Source organism: Rhinolophus sinicus, chromosome 14 (genome assembly GCF_057876585.1).
Source record: "Rhinolophus sinicus isolate RSI-liver-muscle chromosome 14, RSI-T2T, whole genome shotgun sequence".
In the NCBI taxonomy this organism is placed as follows: domain Eukaryota; kingdom Metazoa; phylum Chordata; class Mammalia; order Chiroptera; family Rhinolophidae; genus Rhinolophus; species Rhinolophus sinicus.
The window spans coordinates 149,576,068-149,590,007 of NC_142514.1; the positions used below are offsets into that span (position 1 = coordinate 149,576,068).

The following is a 13,940-nucleotide window of genomic DNA, read 5'->3' on the forward strand; positions in this document are numbered from 1 at the left end:
AGGGTGCTTTTTATGGCTGGGGAGGTCTGGGAAGGCTTCCCTGAGGAAGTGACCTTTAAGCAGAGAAGCAGGTGTGAGCCAGATTAATGTGGACAAAGGCACCAAGAGAGAGAAATTTACAAGCAGATAGTCACTTTACAACCTTGTTTTGCTGATGACTTTCAACTTTGTCATATATCCAATCTCCCAAGGACTAAGAAATAGCATCATTTGATCATATTTCCTTGCCCGTCTCTGGCATATGTACAAATGCACAAAGAAATAATTTAGCAGTCGATGAATAAAGGAAAAGACAGCACTTGGGGCAAAAATAATAACAATACAACCAGAACTACATGACTCTATTTGTACTCAAGATTTGGATATCTTTATTTACAGTAAGTTTTATTGTTAATCAATCCTTTGGTTAGCTGGAGTGCCCTTTGAAACACAGAACTGGGGTAATAAATTTTCCAAAGACCACTTATCAAGTTATAGTCATTTCCAGTTTTGTTTGTAACTGGACAGCATATAAATTTTCTGGTGTCTTTAACATAAGATTGATGATAGAGAAGCAGTAGCAGGAGGAGAAAACACAGCAACCTTACAAAAAATATGTAAGTTTTATTCCTTATCTTTATCAACTGGTTCTTTAAAACCCTCTATGGTAATGCTGTAGGGTAGGGATGCTCTGGGCCCATCTCATAAGCCTATACTCTACTCAAACTGTTTATAATAGAGAAAAATTAGAAATCACATGAGGAGTTTGCATAATGGTCTATGGCTCCTCCATACAACACAATATTCTGTAGCCATTAGACATCATGTTGAAGAGGAAGGATTAATGGCATGGGGGAATGTTCACAACAGGTTAATTTTTAAAATCAGGTTGCCAAACACAATTTCAGTGTGATAAAAATTAGGTCACAATATGATACAATTACAAAAGAAACTCAACAAAGAAAATACACCAATATTTCAACTGGGATCATACCTGCTTAATGAGATTACAGATTATTTTTATCTTCTTCATGTTTGTGTTTTCCAGATTTTTTTGTCACAAACATATTGGTTTTATAATCTGAAAAAAAAGCAATGGATGTTCTTTGCTTTTTTATTGCAAAGAGAAAGAAAGGACTCATTGAGTAGGAATCATTCTTATGATTGTGCAAGGTGTATTTTCCTTAGGTAGGTTTTGGATCATTACCTTTTATGTGAATGGCTGCAGAGGATCTGAACAGGCTTTGTTACTTGGGATAATGCTTGAGGAGTACTGACTTTTATTTAAAAAAAAAAAAAGAAAAAGAAAAAGAAAGAGAGGGCCAATGAAATAAGACAACTTTACAATGAGTAAAACTTTATAAAGAGTAATTCCTTTATTCCGAATGACAGCTTTAAATAATGCCCGTAGGAGCTCACTACCCCAACTTCTGACCTTTTAACTGGAATGTGTATGGTGCATTTTTAATAGTGTGTTGTGGGCCTGTTTGCTGGTTGTCCCTTTCTTTTGTTCATGGGGTGTGTGTTTTTGTGAAATTCACTTTTATTTGTATGGTCTCTGGATTTTGTATTATGCTTAGAAAGACCTTTCAAGTTTATAAAAATTTTACCCATATTTTCTCTACTGTGTTTATAGATTTCACACTTTATCTTTAAATCCTAAATAACAGCGGGTTGTATTTTAGTGTAAGGATTAGGGAAGAGAGCAAGCTTTATATGTTTCCGTACGGCTAGCTAGTTGTTTTAGTAGCATTTATTGAAAAAGCCATCTTTTTCCAAAGAATTTAAAATTCACCTTTATATTATATTCAATTTTCACATTCTTTGGGTCTATTTCTGGATGCTATGTCTCTTCATTCATCTATTGGTCTGTTTCTAAACAATACCAGACTATTTTAATCACCACAGTTTTACAGTATGCTTTGATAATGTTAGATCAAATCCCCCAATCCATCCCCTTTTTCTTTTTTCAAAAGCACATTGACATTTTTTTTTTTTTTGAGTTAATGCATTTCTTAAATGGCTTGTCTTAACACTTCATTTTGCTTTACTAACTAGAGTACTTCTTTAAAAAAAAAAAAAAAAATCTTATCCAGAAAGTGAATGTTGGTGCTGCTCATTCTAGCAAAGCAGGGCAAAAGCTATGCCAGTTTTGGGAAGACAGTGTCTTTTTGTTTGTTAGGGCTTCTGTTGAGAAGCTATGTGGTCACTGGTGCTTTAGCTCCCTCTAGCAAACACCCCTCAGCCAAATGGAAAAGCCCCTTTGACATTAGAGCACCGAGATCTCTGGAATCTTGGCCAGGACTGCAAGCAAGATCTAGCCTAATGCTTAATTACATGGTCTAGGACACATTCCAACTGAGGTATTACTGCTCTCCCATCCTGAGCTGCTATGACCATCCCATTCAAAAAAGAGCCAAGGAAGATCTTTTCAAAAGCAACTGAAAGAGTTATGAACACTGGTTACCTATTAATGCCTGTTAATGTTTTAAATTCCAATTTTTGCATGCCCAGATATGTCAACTTTGATTAAAAAAAAAAATCAAACCACGAATACACATATGAACATACGCCACTTTCAGTTAGGTTGGCTGCTAAGAGATAGTTATGATTCTTTATCTAGTTTCCCCTTAAATAACAAATGTCTTCAAAAAGTGATCTCTATTGTCTGGTACCATGTCATCTTTGTTTCTGTTCTCGATTTCCCCAATATCCTCTGGTACATCTCCTGGTTCTACAAGTCGTTTTAGTAGAACAGCTTTCTTACAGTCAAATCTCTTTGTTGTTCTAACCAAAACCTTTTTCTCGAGTGTAAGTTTCCTTATTTTGCTTCTAAACCTGTCTTTTTTCTTTGATTGGGGAATATTGGGAAACTGTGTTTCTCCAGGGCCCATCAGCTCCAAGTTGTTGTCCTTCAATCTAGTTGTGGAGGACGCAGCTCAGCTCCAAGTCCAGTTGCTGTTTTCAATCTGTAGTTGCAGGGGGTGCAGCCCACCATCCCATGTGGGAACTGAACCAGCAGCCTTGTTAAGAGCTCGCACCCTATGCAACTGAGCCATCTGGCTGTCCCTAAACCTGTCTTTAGAGACTTTCTTCCCAAGTTTTCTAAACCTGGCTTTTCACTTCTTGCTTCTTCTTTTGCTCTATTACTCTGTATTTGCTCCTGTTCTGATTCTTTTTTCACTTCAGTAAGCACTTTTGGGGGAAATCTTGCTCAGCTCATGCCCCTTACTTCAAGAAATACCTGTCTGAGCCTGTGGGCCCTCTCCCCTTCCCCCGCCCCCTCCCTCTTCGCTCTCCCTCTCCCTCTTCCCTCTCTCCCTGCCCTCCCCTCCCCCTCCCTCTTCTCTCTCCCCCTCCCTTTCGCCCTCCCTCTCCCTCCTCCCCACTTTAGTAGTTGAGAGCATTCATGAAAGCCCCCATGCAAATGGGATGCAGGGTGAAGAGCTACAGAAAAAGAGAATCATAAAGCAGATGGGCAGAGAGAAGATGAGTCCAGAGGCCACATGACCCTGGAGACAGGAAGAGATAGGAACTGCTTTCTACCCAATGGTGCCCCATGTCTAGTCTTTTGTGAGGACTTGCTGTTCTTCTTACTCTAGGGGTCCATGAGATACACTTGTCAACTCTTAATAAATCTCCCCCTTGGGGCTTAAGTTAGTTGATGAGGCTTCTGTTTCTTGCATTCCCTAAGTGTGAGACAGTAATACCTCCATCCCTGAGACATAGTCTTGGGTGTTCTCCTATCCCCCCACATGAAACCCCAATCAATTGGAGAATTTTAAAAAACAATACTCACCACCTTTGAATAGATAACACCACCTTTGAGTTGATGATGCCTGAATCTATGTGTCTAAATTAGTAAGTTTCTTTGTTTTCCAAAGGAATTGTCCAAAGGTGCAGGTGATTTACTGAAGTACTTCAGAGTGTGAGCTCTGGGGTCAGACCGCCTAAGCAGCCTGAGACCTCAGAACCTCTCTGTGCTTCAGTTTTCCCACTTGTAAAATAAGAATAATTGAAATACCTATCTTATAAGGGTTTATGCGAATTGAATGAGGTAATGCATTTAAAGCTCTTAGAACAGTGCTTGACACATTGTAAGCCTGCAGTAAGTGTTGTTGTTATTTATAGCAACACATTCCTCTTGGTTTTCCTCAAGAACTTCAACATGTCCATCTCAGGACTTCCCAACTTCCTTCCAAAGAGAGCACAGCTGCATAACTTCCTGGTCCCACCACTGGCTTTTCAAATCTGTTTGACTTCAGAGCCTGTGCTTATTCCATTAGACCAGCAGTTCTCAGATTTGACCGCATCTCAGATCCCAGTGATATTGAATCAGAATCTTCCAGATTGGGTCTTGGGAATCTGTGGTTTAAAAAACCGCTCAGTTAATTCTAATATACCTGACCATTGAATCAGAGTTGGGGGAACTACTGTGGATTATACTATTCTATCCTCATTAGCTTTATCTTTAAAATGGGCACAGTAACTATCTAGTTCATATAATTGTTAAGCTAATACATATTGAATCTTTATTGTGTGCCAGGTATTGTGCTAAGGGCTTTCTATCAATTATCTCATTTAATTCTCGCAACAATCCTGTGAAGTAGACACTAGAGTATCCCCATATTACAGATGAAAACACTGAGGTACAAAGAAGTTAAGTTAGTTGGTAAAAGTCATTTCAGCCAGCAAGTGTGGAGCGTGAGCATATCAACTGCTGAAGTTAACATGAAGATTCTATTAGATAATGTACTTAAATCACTTGACACACACTAGGTGTTCAATAAATGTTTTCTTTTCCCTTTCTGTTATCTATGTGATTCTATTCATGCTCAGCGAACCTCAGATTGAGGATAATATTATGATCTTAACAGTGCCCAGAGAATTGAAAATTCAATATTCTGGAAGGTAGACAATGAAGGGAAAGTAGGTACTAGTGGAAAATGGAGGTGTTTGGGATCTCCAACAAAGAGGAACACAAGTGAAGGTATAATTATATATGAAAGATCAGGAGCACGTGAGGAGCAACAGTAGCTTAGCCACTGAGGCCACAGATTGTTTTGAGGGTAGGAAAAGGCAGGGTGATAAACTTTAAAAAACGAAAACAAAGATGCGAGGATAGAACTTGCATCATCTCAGAGGGGCACAGTCCTAAATGGACACCTCTTCCAGCGCCACTCCTACCACGTGGTCATCCAGTTCTTACTTGGACACTTTCTGTGACAAGAAACTCAACTTATCAAGGCAGAGGAGGCTCTAGTTGTTAGAAAATTCTTCATATTTATTCATTGTAGAGTTTCTACCCACAGGTCCCCTTTCCACCCCTTAGAGCCCTGAAGAATAAGTCTAATTTCTCTTCTATTTGACAGCTCTTCAAATATGTGAAGAAAGTTACCTTGTACCCTTTGGGACAAAAGCTTCTGTTTCCTTTAATCTTTCCTAATATGACATAATTTCCAGCCTCTTTACACCCTGGCCCCCCTCTCTGTGCATGTAGAAAATTTCTCTTTGCCAAGGTTTAATTGGAGACAATAGTCAATGTATGTAATGACCAGCGCTGGGCAGCAGTGTAATACCAATCTTGCTTTATATATCACACTTCCATCAATTCAGCCTAAGACAGCATTCACATATTTGGGCAGTCACACTTCACTGAGGACTCAGATTGGAATGTCAGTCACCGAAGACCCTTTAGTCTTGCTCTGACATGCAACTGTTAAGATACCTCTGCCCCCAGCCTACCTTTCAGTACTTCGTGTCCCAGGGTGGGAACCCCACAATTATCCCTGTTAGACTCAGCTTATTGCTCCAACATTGCATTTGGCTTATACATATAGCGTAATGGTGTTTCTTCCCCTCCTAGCTTTGTGTCATCTGGAAATGTGATACAAATCCTCTGGGGTTCCATTCAAAGCACTGATAAAAGTCCTGACATCTGGGCCCTGGAGAGAGCCTTCTGTCATCCTGATTGTAAGTGGTGTGGTATGAAGCTTCTGAAGTCAAATAAGTCTGGTTTGAATTATGGCTTTGCCACCTACTGTTTCACGTTGGGCCAGCTGGTTAAATTCTGAGTTTCAGTTTCCTCGTCTATAAAATGGGTCTGTAAGGGTTAAAGGAGAAGATGCAGGGAAAGCATTTAGCATAGAGTAGATTCTGCACAGATGTTGATTCTCTTCCCCCTTCCTTCTGGTCATCATGGATTCATTAATCAGTATCTTTAAGTTATGGTTTTTTAACCAGTTATACGTCCAATTAATTATACTAAAATCCAGGCCTGTATTTCTTCATCTTGTCTACAGTATCTTGGCAAGAGCGTCGCTAAAATCCCACTTACATAGAGTGGTCTCCTTATGACATCAGGGCAGAGACAACGTAAACAGCAGTATGATTCCACTTGCATGTGAACTTAGAAGTAATAAGCTATCAAGGAAATTGGTTGACCTTGAAAACAGTCAACACTCAGGCCACAAGCACTACTGGGCAACCACTCCACTCTGTGCCTGGCAATGAGCTGGGGATGGGGCCCAGTTCCACAAAATGCAGTGTCAGTGTTCAAGGAACAAGGCTAGAATTTTAGAATCATAGGGTCTAGTCTGGATCACAGAATCGAGTGCAGTGATTTACTTCCATTTGTTCACTATTCAGTCAGCACCCATTTATGGCACACTTACACGGTGCCAGGCTCCTGCCCCCACGCTTCCACCCCACTCATTAGGTGCTAAAGGGGCACGGTCGTTGTATTCAGGGAGTTTAACATCTAGAAAGGTTGGGAGTTCTTTGTGCTAAAGGGCGTCTGCTAAGTGCTTGAGATGCCAAAATAAGACGGATTCTCCGTCCTCTCAGTACTCAAGTTGTATCTTGTTATGAAATGTTTATTTTCTGTAGCTATTTGTTTCTTTCTCACTCCGGAGACAGTTTTTGAAGTAGAGACGGCGGCCTCTGGCACGGTGTCTGCCACATAGTAGGTAGTCAAAACCCTGCTAAAGGAAGGAAATGCAATTGAATCGCTCCGGGCTTCAGTTTTCTCTTTTGAACTACGAGAATGATAGCTCCAACGGGACGCCTGGAAGTCAAGAGTAACGAAAAGAACGTTAGAACACTTGGATGAAAAAGCCTTCTAATTCTAAGTATGCGTTCTCTCGTTTGGAATTTTGCAAACCAGAGTATTTTAGGAAGGCTCTGTCCTAGAATTGATTTCTTAGATAGAGTTGGAGGGAGGGAAGTGAGGAAATGCTGCTTTTGGTCAGGGTGCCCCGAGTAAAGGAGGGGAAGGAGAGGTGAGAGCGGTGAGCCAGGCGCAAGCCAGGGACCTAGAGAAGAGGGACATCCCAGGAGACTGCAAGGAGCGCGGCGTCCGCAACCGCAGTGGCCAAGGCGAGCGAGAGACCTGAAGGGAAAGGGAGACGGCAGGGGCGAGGAAATCCAGGGAAAGCGCATGGATTGGTCCTCTCCGCAGGGCGTGCGCTTCTGTGTGCCAAACGATTGGTGGCGGGAAAGAAGCAGGTAAACCGGCCCCCGCCGCCTCACCATTGGCCAACGGCCTCTCTAGCCGCCGCCTAACTGGCCCGCGGGGCGCCGAGCCACGCGCGGATTGGCCAGGGCCGACCTCCGAGTCTGGCTCCCTTCGGACTCTTGGATTGGCTGGCGGGAAGAGGCAGGTATCCGGGCTCCGCGGCTCCTCCATTGGTGGGCGGGGAAGGGGGGTTGGGCACTGCGATTGGTGGGCGGGGGGCCGGGCCTGGGCCGGCGGGGAGCGGATTGGTCGGAAAGTAGGTTAGTGGTGCGACATTTAGGGAAGGCAGAAAGTAGGTCAGGGACGGAGGTGCCTGTTTACCCGCGCCGGACTCACCGCCGCCGCCGCCGCGGGATCGAAGTGGGGGCGCGGGCTCGGGCGCTCCCGGCGAGCCACGGTGAGTGTCGGGATGGTGGCGGACAGCGGCGCGGCCCCGAGCACCCCGTGGGGGGCCGTTAGCTCCCTAGCAGGCGCGGCGACCCTGCCGCCGCCCGGGGCGCAGCCCGGCCGCCGGGGAACCCTGCCCGACGTGCCCGCTGCCGGCCTTAAAGGGCCCGTGCCCGCTCCCTGCCCCCACCCGGGCCGTGGGGAGGCTGCGCCCCTTAAAGGCGCCGCGCCCGTCCGCCCCCATCCTCCTTCACGGGGCTAGCGCTGCAGGGTAGGGCGCGCAGAGGTGCCGCAGGCACCCCTAAAGGGACCGGTAAAGTATCCGCGGGAGTACCTACCTCCCCTCCCCGGGCATCGCTACCTGACGAGGGTAGGGAGCAGCCAGCTGCCTCTTAAAGGGACAGCTCCGCCCTTTGGGAGCAATGACCGGCTGAGGGCGAGTCCTAGGATGTATCCTCGGGAGCTGCGGGGACCCCCGAGGGGTCTATCCTTCACGGCTGCGCCCCAAGGGCGTTGGGCGAGCGATGCCGCTTCTGCCCTTCCTCCTCCTCTCCTTCACTTCCCTTTCGGGAGCTTGCAGGGCTGGGTGGGGGCGGGGAGGGCGTCTCCGTCGGGCTTGGGGAGTCCGAGCCTGTCCTCCCCTTCGGCCCTGTCTCGGGGCTGTCGCTGCACCCGGGAATCCCTGGCTCGAGATGGGGCCGACCCCAGCCTGCGAACTTTCGTCCGGCCCGCGCTTTCTGGGTCTTGGGCAGCCCCCGAGGGTATGCGAGCAGGTGCTCCCCGGCGCGGGGATGTCGTCCGGCGTCCAGGTGTGGGCCCGCCGCCGGCCTTGGAGCCCTGGAGCCCCGCCGAGGTCGCAGCGAGGCTGGCTCTAGTACCAGGTTTGACAGATGTCAGAGAAGGAAAAGGTCCCCGCTCGTGACACTCGGGCGTTGACAGCCAAAAGAGCTTTCGTTTGCTCCGAGGAAGAAGTGGAAGAATAGAAATCAATGCCGACCTTGTGGGGCGCGAGTCAGCCACCCCGAGGGGTCGCGAGAGCCGGCTGCGCGGCGCACGCAGATGCCGGAGGGCAGGCGCAGGGGAAGGAAGAGCTACACCGGACATTGGCGTCTGTTGTCAAATTTGTGCTGGCCGGCGGGAGACCAGGCAGACACCCCTGACACCACATTCCTTGTCCCTTTTTTCCTCCCCGGCCTCGGCTCCTTCCCGGTCATCTAGCTTTGTTTTGGCATTTTGGCGCTGGGGTCTCTTCTCCCTGCTTACAAAGTTACTTGTCAGTAAGGAATTATTAGCCAAGTGTTATCACCCAGCTTCCAGAACTAAGATCCCGTATTTATGAAGAAGCGTTTCTTGACTGTACCTGTATTTCCAGGATCTTCCTTCAAAAAAAATAAATCCATAAAGACTGCCCATTAGCTGCATCTCATTTCCCACAACACTTTTTGTCATTTGTCCTTCTGAGATCTACTGCTGTTCCCCTTTTAGTCTATTTTTATGTGACAACTATTATTTTAATTCTTCTGGTCCCATTGATACCAGGATCTGTCAATTTGGGTTGGTGGAGTTTTTAATTAATGTACTGGTTGAATCACGAGCTTAAAATAATCATCGCTGCTCCTGAGCAGTTTTGAATAATCACATGCTCTGTGCTTGCAAGAAAAAAATATCACTGCTGTTAAATTTGATTTCCATATCAATGCAACTCAAAAAATATTTTTTAAAGCACAAAATTGAATCTTTCAATCCATTCTCTGTTATTGAGTTCACTTTATTGATAAGTCTTTAGCACTGTTGAACATTACTTAGAAGGCTTTAAAATTTCCTGGGCACGATTTGAAAGTGTCTGCATCACCGGAAGCTGGATCTGTAGAGGCATTTTGGTTTTGATCATAGACGTAGCCCGTGAATAATAATAAGTTAAAACTATAGTTAAATTTCTACTTTTCCCACCCCTAAAATTTTAAATGAGGGAGAGAGAAAAGAGCAGGTGTGATGCAAGAGTGCCAGCCTGAGAGTTAAAACATCCTGGTTCCAGCCCAGACTTGGGCTTTTCTGGCTGTACCACTTGGGGCAAGTTGCTGAACCTTTCTGAGTTCTGTTAGCTTCACATGAACAGTCATCAGTTGAACTAGGTGATCTCAAAGTTTCCTTCTGCTATAAAGCTCTAAATATTTAATACATTTGAATTCAGGTTGGTATTTACCTGTTGGAACTCCAGAACATTTGAGCTAAAGTCCTATTTTCATAGGAAACTTAAGCAGATCAACAGATGGTGTTTTAAAGAATCCATTTCAAATGATTTATAAAATGATGACGACCAGGAGTTTGCTATTTGTAAAAGAGGTTTGCCTACCGCAGGAGGGAAAAGGAAGTGGCCATGCGTTCAGATTTATCCCTCCACACCAGCAATCTCTACCCAGTTTATATACTAAACGATGGACAAGCACTGTATAACGACTTGGCTATGTTAACAAAAGTGCATAAGAATATGTAAAAAACTAAATATTTAATAGCTGTCTTTGGCATAAGTGTTGCCTTCCTTCTGTGAGCTTTCTTTTATTTGTGATTCCATCATCAGCTCTCATTGTGTGGGAGAACATCAATATTAAAGAAACGGTTTCTGCCCCTTACAATGTTACAATTACAGGCAATGACTTTAGTTAGCGTCGTGCTAGACACTTGTAAGGAAGTAAAAAAACTCCTTTGTGGACCTTGAGGTTTACTTAAGAGCCCAGAAGTACAGGCATGTCACCCTTCTCTACAGTCCTTTTTCTCATTGCCGCTTTATCACAGTACCTGGACTTACCCCGAACACCACCCTGGCTTTTTCTCCTCTCTCTTGAAAAAAGACCTGCTCTGACTTAAACTTCCCTCAGTATCTTTCTTGCTGCTCAAAATGTCCTGTCTCTTTCCCTCATGTCTCCTCTCCTCCCAGTTCAGGAAAAACTAGTGGATCTCTTCTCTGCTCCCTCTTCTTGAACCCTCACTTTGGTTGGGAGCCCGGAGTCTGATAGTGGGAGCTAGGACTTGCGTTCTGGCTCTGTGGCTGTGGACAAGTGCTTGTCGCTTCTTTTCTGTGCTGTAGTGACAGCGCCTGCCTCATGGGGTCTGTATGAGAATCCAGGGAGATGATGCATGTAAAATGCCTGGCACACAGGAAGCCTTCCCTCAGTGCCTGCTGTCTTCTCTCCCACTGCGGCCAGCGTCCTGTCACTAGACTGTCCTTTGTGTTGTTTGTCCTCAGCCTCTGCACCAACCCCAGAAAAACCTTTGTCTTGATTTAGGAGAGTAAGAATGGAAGGGGGAGAGCCAGATCTGGGGGAGGCCTGCTGTGCAGCAGGCAGCTTTCACGGGTCTACACTTGGTCCCCCGGAGTCTGTATGTGTCTCTCCTCCCTGCCCGGCAGCCTCTCACAGAACTGTGAACATTCACCTCTACTCTCTCATCTGCTCCATCCTTAGCCCCTCCCCTCGGGCTTTTCTGTCTGCCACCCTTCTTTGTATTTTTTTCTCGGAGAGCTCCAGAAACTATAAGTCTTGAATTCTAGAGTCCCATTTTTAGTCCAAAATGGTTGTTCTTGGCTCCTTTGCAGCTTTTACCCCGCCTTTCTTTCCTTCCTTCTTGAAATCCCCTCCTTCCTCAGCCTTTGGGTCATAATGCTTTTGGGCTCTCTTCCTTCATAACCTGGAGGCAGGTGTCCGTCCTTCATCATCCCCCTCACCCCTGCTCCCATTTTCAGTCCTGATCTGTCTCCCGCTTCCTCTGTTGGCAGGTCCACTGTTCACGTTAACCACAGCCTGTAGCAGACATTCGTCGCCTTGGAGTTCTACATTGTAAACTGCTTGCGAGCGCTGTCTCTTTTCATCCTCCGAACCCACTGGTACTTGTCCCCCTTGACCCCCAAGCTGTCCTGAGAGGCAGTTTGGTTGGGTGGTTAAGAGCGCAGCCTTTGGAGCCAGATTGCATATCCTAACTGTGCCTTACCAGTGCTATGACTTGTGCCCAAGTTGCTTTGCTCTGTATGTCTTGGTGTCCTTGTCTGGAAGGCTGGACCACAATAATGCTTATCTCAGAGAGCTGTGGTGTGGACTAAATGAGTTCCTACACTACCGATACGTGAAGTTACTCGCAGCACACAGTCAGCGCTCAGTGAACGGTAGCAGTCTGTATCGCTGCTCCTTCTTGCCTCTCCACATCCGACCCACCTGGCTACCAGGCCTTGCTGTGTGCACACTGTCCTGTCAGACTGAAGGGCTGCCCCGTCCCTGCACCAGCCCTTGGCCCATTCCATGCTGCAGGCTTCTCGTGTCCAAGTCCTACTCTGCTTTAAGACCCAGCTCATGTGCTTGGTCCTCCAGGAGCTATTTCTTCATTTTGGTTTTCGTTTTCCCCATGCCTGGCAGCAGTGTGCCCCTAATTCTCTTAGGTACTGCTGCATTCTTTGTGGTGTTGGGTTGTCTCAGGGACTGTCTTACCAGCTTGCTCAGGCCAAGCACTTTGGGGGGAGTTCATCTTGGTTTCCCCAAACGACAGGCACAGGGAACCTTTAAGGTATGCTGGTCCAATTCCAATTAACAGCCTGGAGGAGGAGACGGGATGGCAAAGGCACTCGGGCACTAGGCAGGTGGAGGGAAGGGGATACGCCTGTGGAGAGGTGGGGACATGAGATGAGGGATGCAACGGCAGCACGAGTGTACATGGTCATGAGTAACTAGGTCTGCATGGGACGAGGGTTTGAGTTTGTTACATGTTAACATTCAAGAGCGGGATTTGAGGAAGCTTTAGTCATCTTTGTTTCAGGGGGATGTTGAGTGCTGGCATATGATGGCAAGTGCTTCTTACGTTAGTACGTTCTGTTCTTTTAAATAGTGTAAATTCTTGTTTATCCACTGGTTAAAGAAGGGGGTGGATGGTCTGCCTAATTTAATATTCTGGTTAATACTCTACCCATTGGATTTTGTACGTATACTGAGTAAAACATTTACATGTATTGATGCCTTCAACCACTAGTTTGAAATGTGTGACCTGGGCAAATTAGTTAGCTTCTGATTTACCTCATCTGCAAAATAGGAATAGTAACACTGGTGCTAATAGCAGCTCACATTTATTGAACACTCTCTATGACAGTTACCTTATGTTTATCAACTTGTTTAATCCTTACAACACCCCCAGAAGGTAGGTTGCGAGGATTATCCTCACTTACCCACAAAGGAAGCGTTTTGTAAACTGCTCAAGGCCACCCAGCTGGAATGGGGCAGGGCCGGATTTGTGCTCAGGGGACCCCAGAGTCTGCTCGGGAAGCACTGCAGCAGGTGCCTCCTGGAAGGAACCTCTGGATTAGATCCTGTGTGTGAAGCACCCAGCCAGGAGCCTACCTGGCCCTCAGTGATCGGTGACCAGTCTTCCTGTTGACAGGTGACAGGTGACGTGACGTCCTTTTAAGCATGGCTGAAGTCCTCAGCAGTAGGGCACAAGGGACGCGTGTTTGGCTATCACTTGAGTAGCGGTCACTAGGGCTGGTGAGCGTTATTCTCACATCTTGTTGTGCCTTTCTGTCTCTCCTGCTTACTCCCGCCTTTCTGCAGCATTGCTCTTACACAAGCTGGCCTCATGTTTGGCTCAGCCACCCCATCCCCAGGCAGCTTCTTGTGTGCAGTGAGAGCTCATTACCCCCTGCCCCCTTCCTAGCCGTGTGCAGAGCTCCTCACTAGGGAAGAGACCTTCTCTAGTGTCCACCTTCTTCCTCCTCTCCCCAGCTCCTTATTCTAAAGATGTCCACAGCCTTGGGGACACACACACACACACACACACAATTTAATGCCAGTTGTTCCCCAAATACATTTAGATAGTGGAGGAAACATTGTTTTGTGTCAAGAACCTGTTACATAAAAGTGTGTTATATAATATTCAAATATATACTGTACAGGGAAATAAGATACCACTCCCCCACCCCAAAGAAGAAAAAGATAATAAACACACGCTATACTGAATGTAATTAATCTTGGACTTGGAAGGCATGGAAAGACACGCCCTGCCCTCAGCTATCTTTCTGAACTTC

At 45.9% G+C, this 13,940-nt stretch overlaps 1 protein-coding gene across 8 annotated transcripts in view; it reads left to right on the forward strand.

Annotated features, from left to right (window-relative positions):
• The first annotated feature begins 7,700 nt into the window (after window positions 1-7,700).
• BMAL1 (basic helix-loop-helix ARNT like 1) overlaps window positions 7,701-13,940 on the forward strand; it is a 95,224-nt gene continuing 88,984 nt past the window's right edge. For 3 of the 8 annotated variants that reach the window (XM_074336017.2, XM_074336020.2, XM_074336019.2), the window contains exon 1: window positions 7,737-7,892. The gene's annotated coding sequence lies outside the window, so the exon portion shown is untranslated. Of the gene's footprint in view, window positions 7,893-13,940 lie in introns of all 8 variants that reach the window. The other 5 variants (XM_019729475.3, XM_019729485.3, XM_074336022.2 and 2 more) reach the window with 3 other exon arrangements.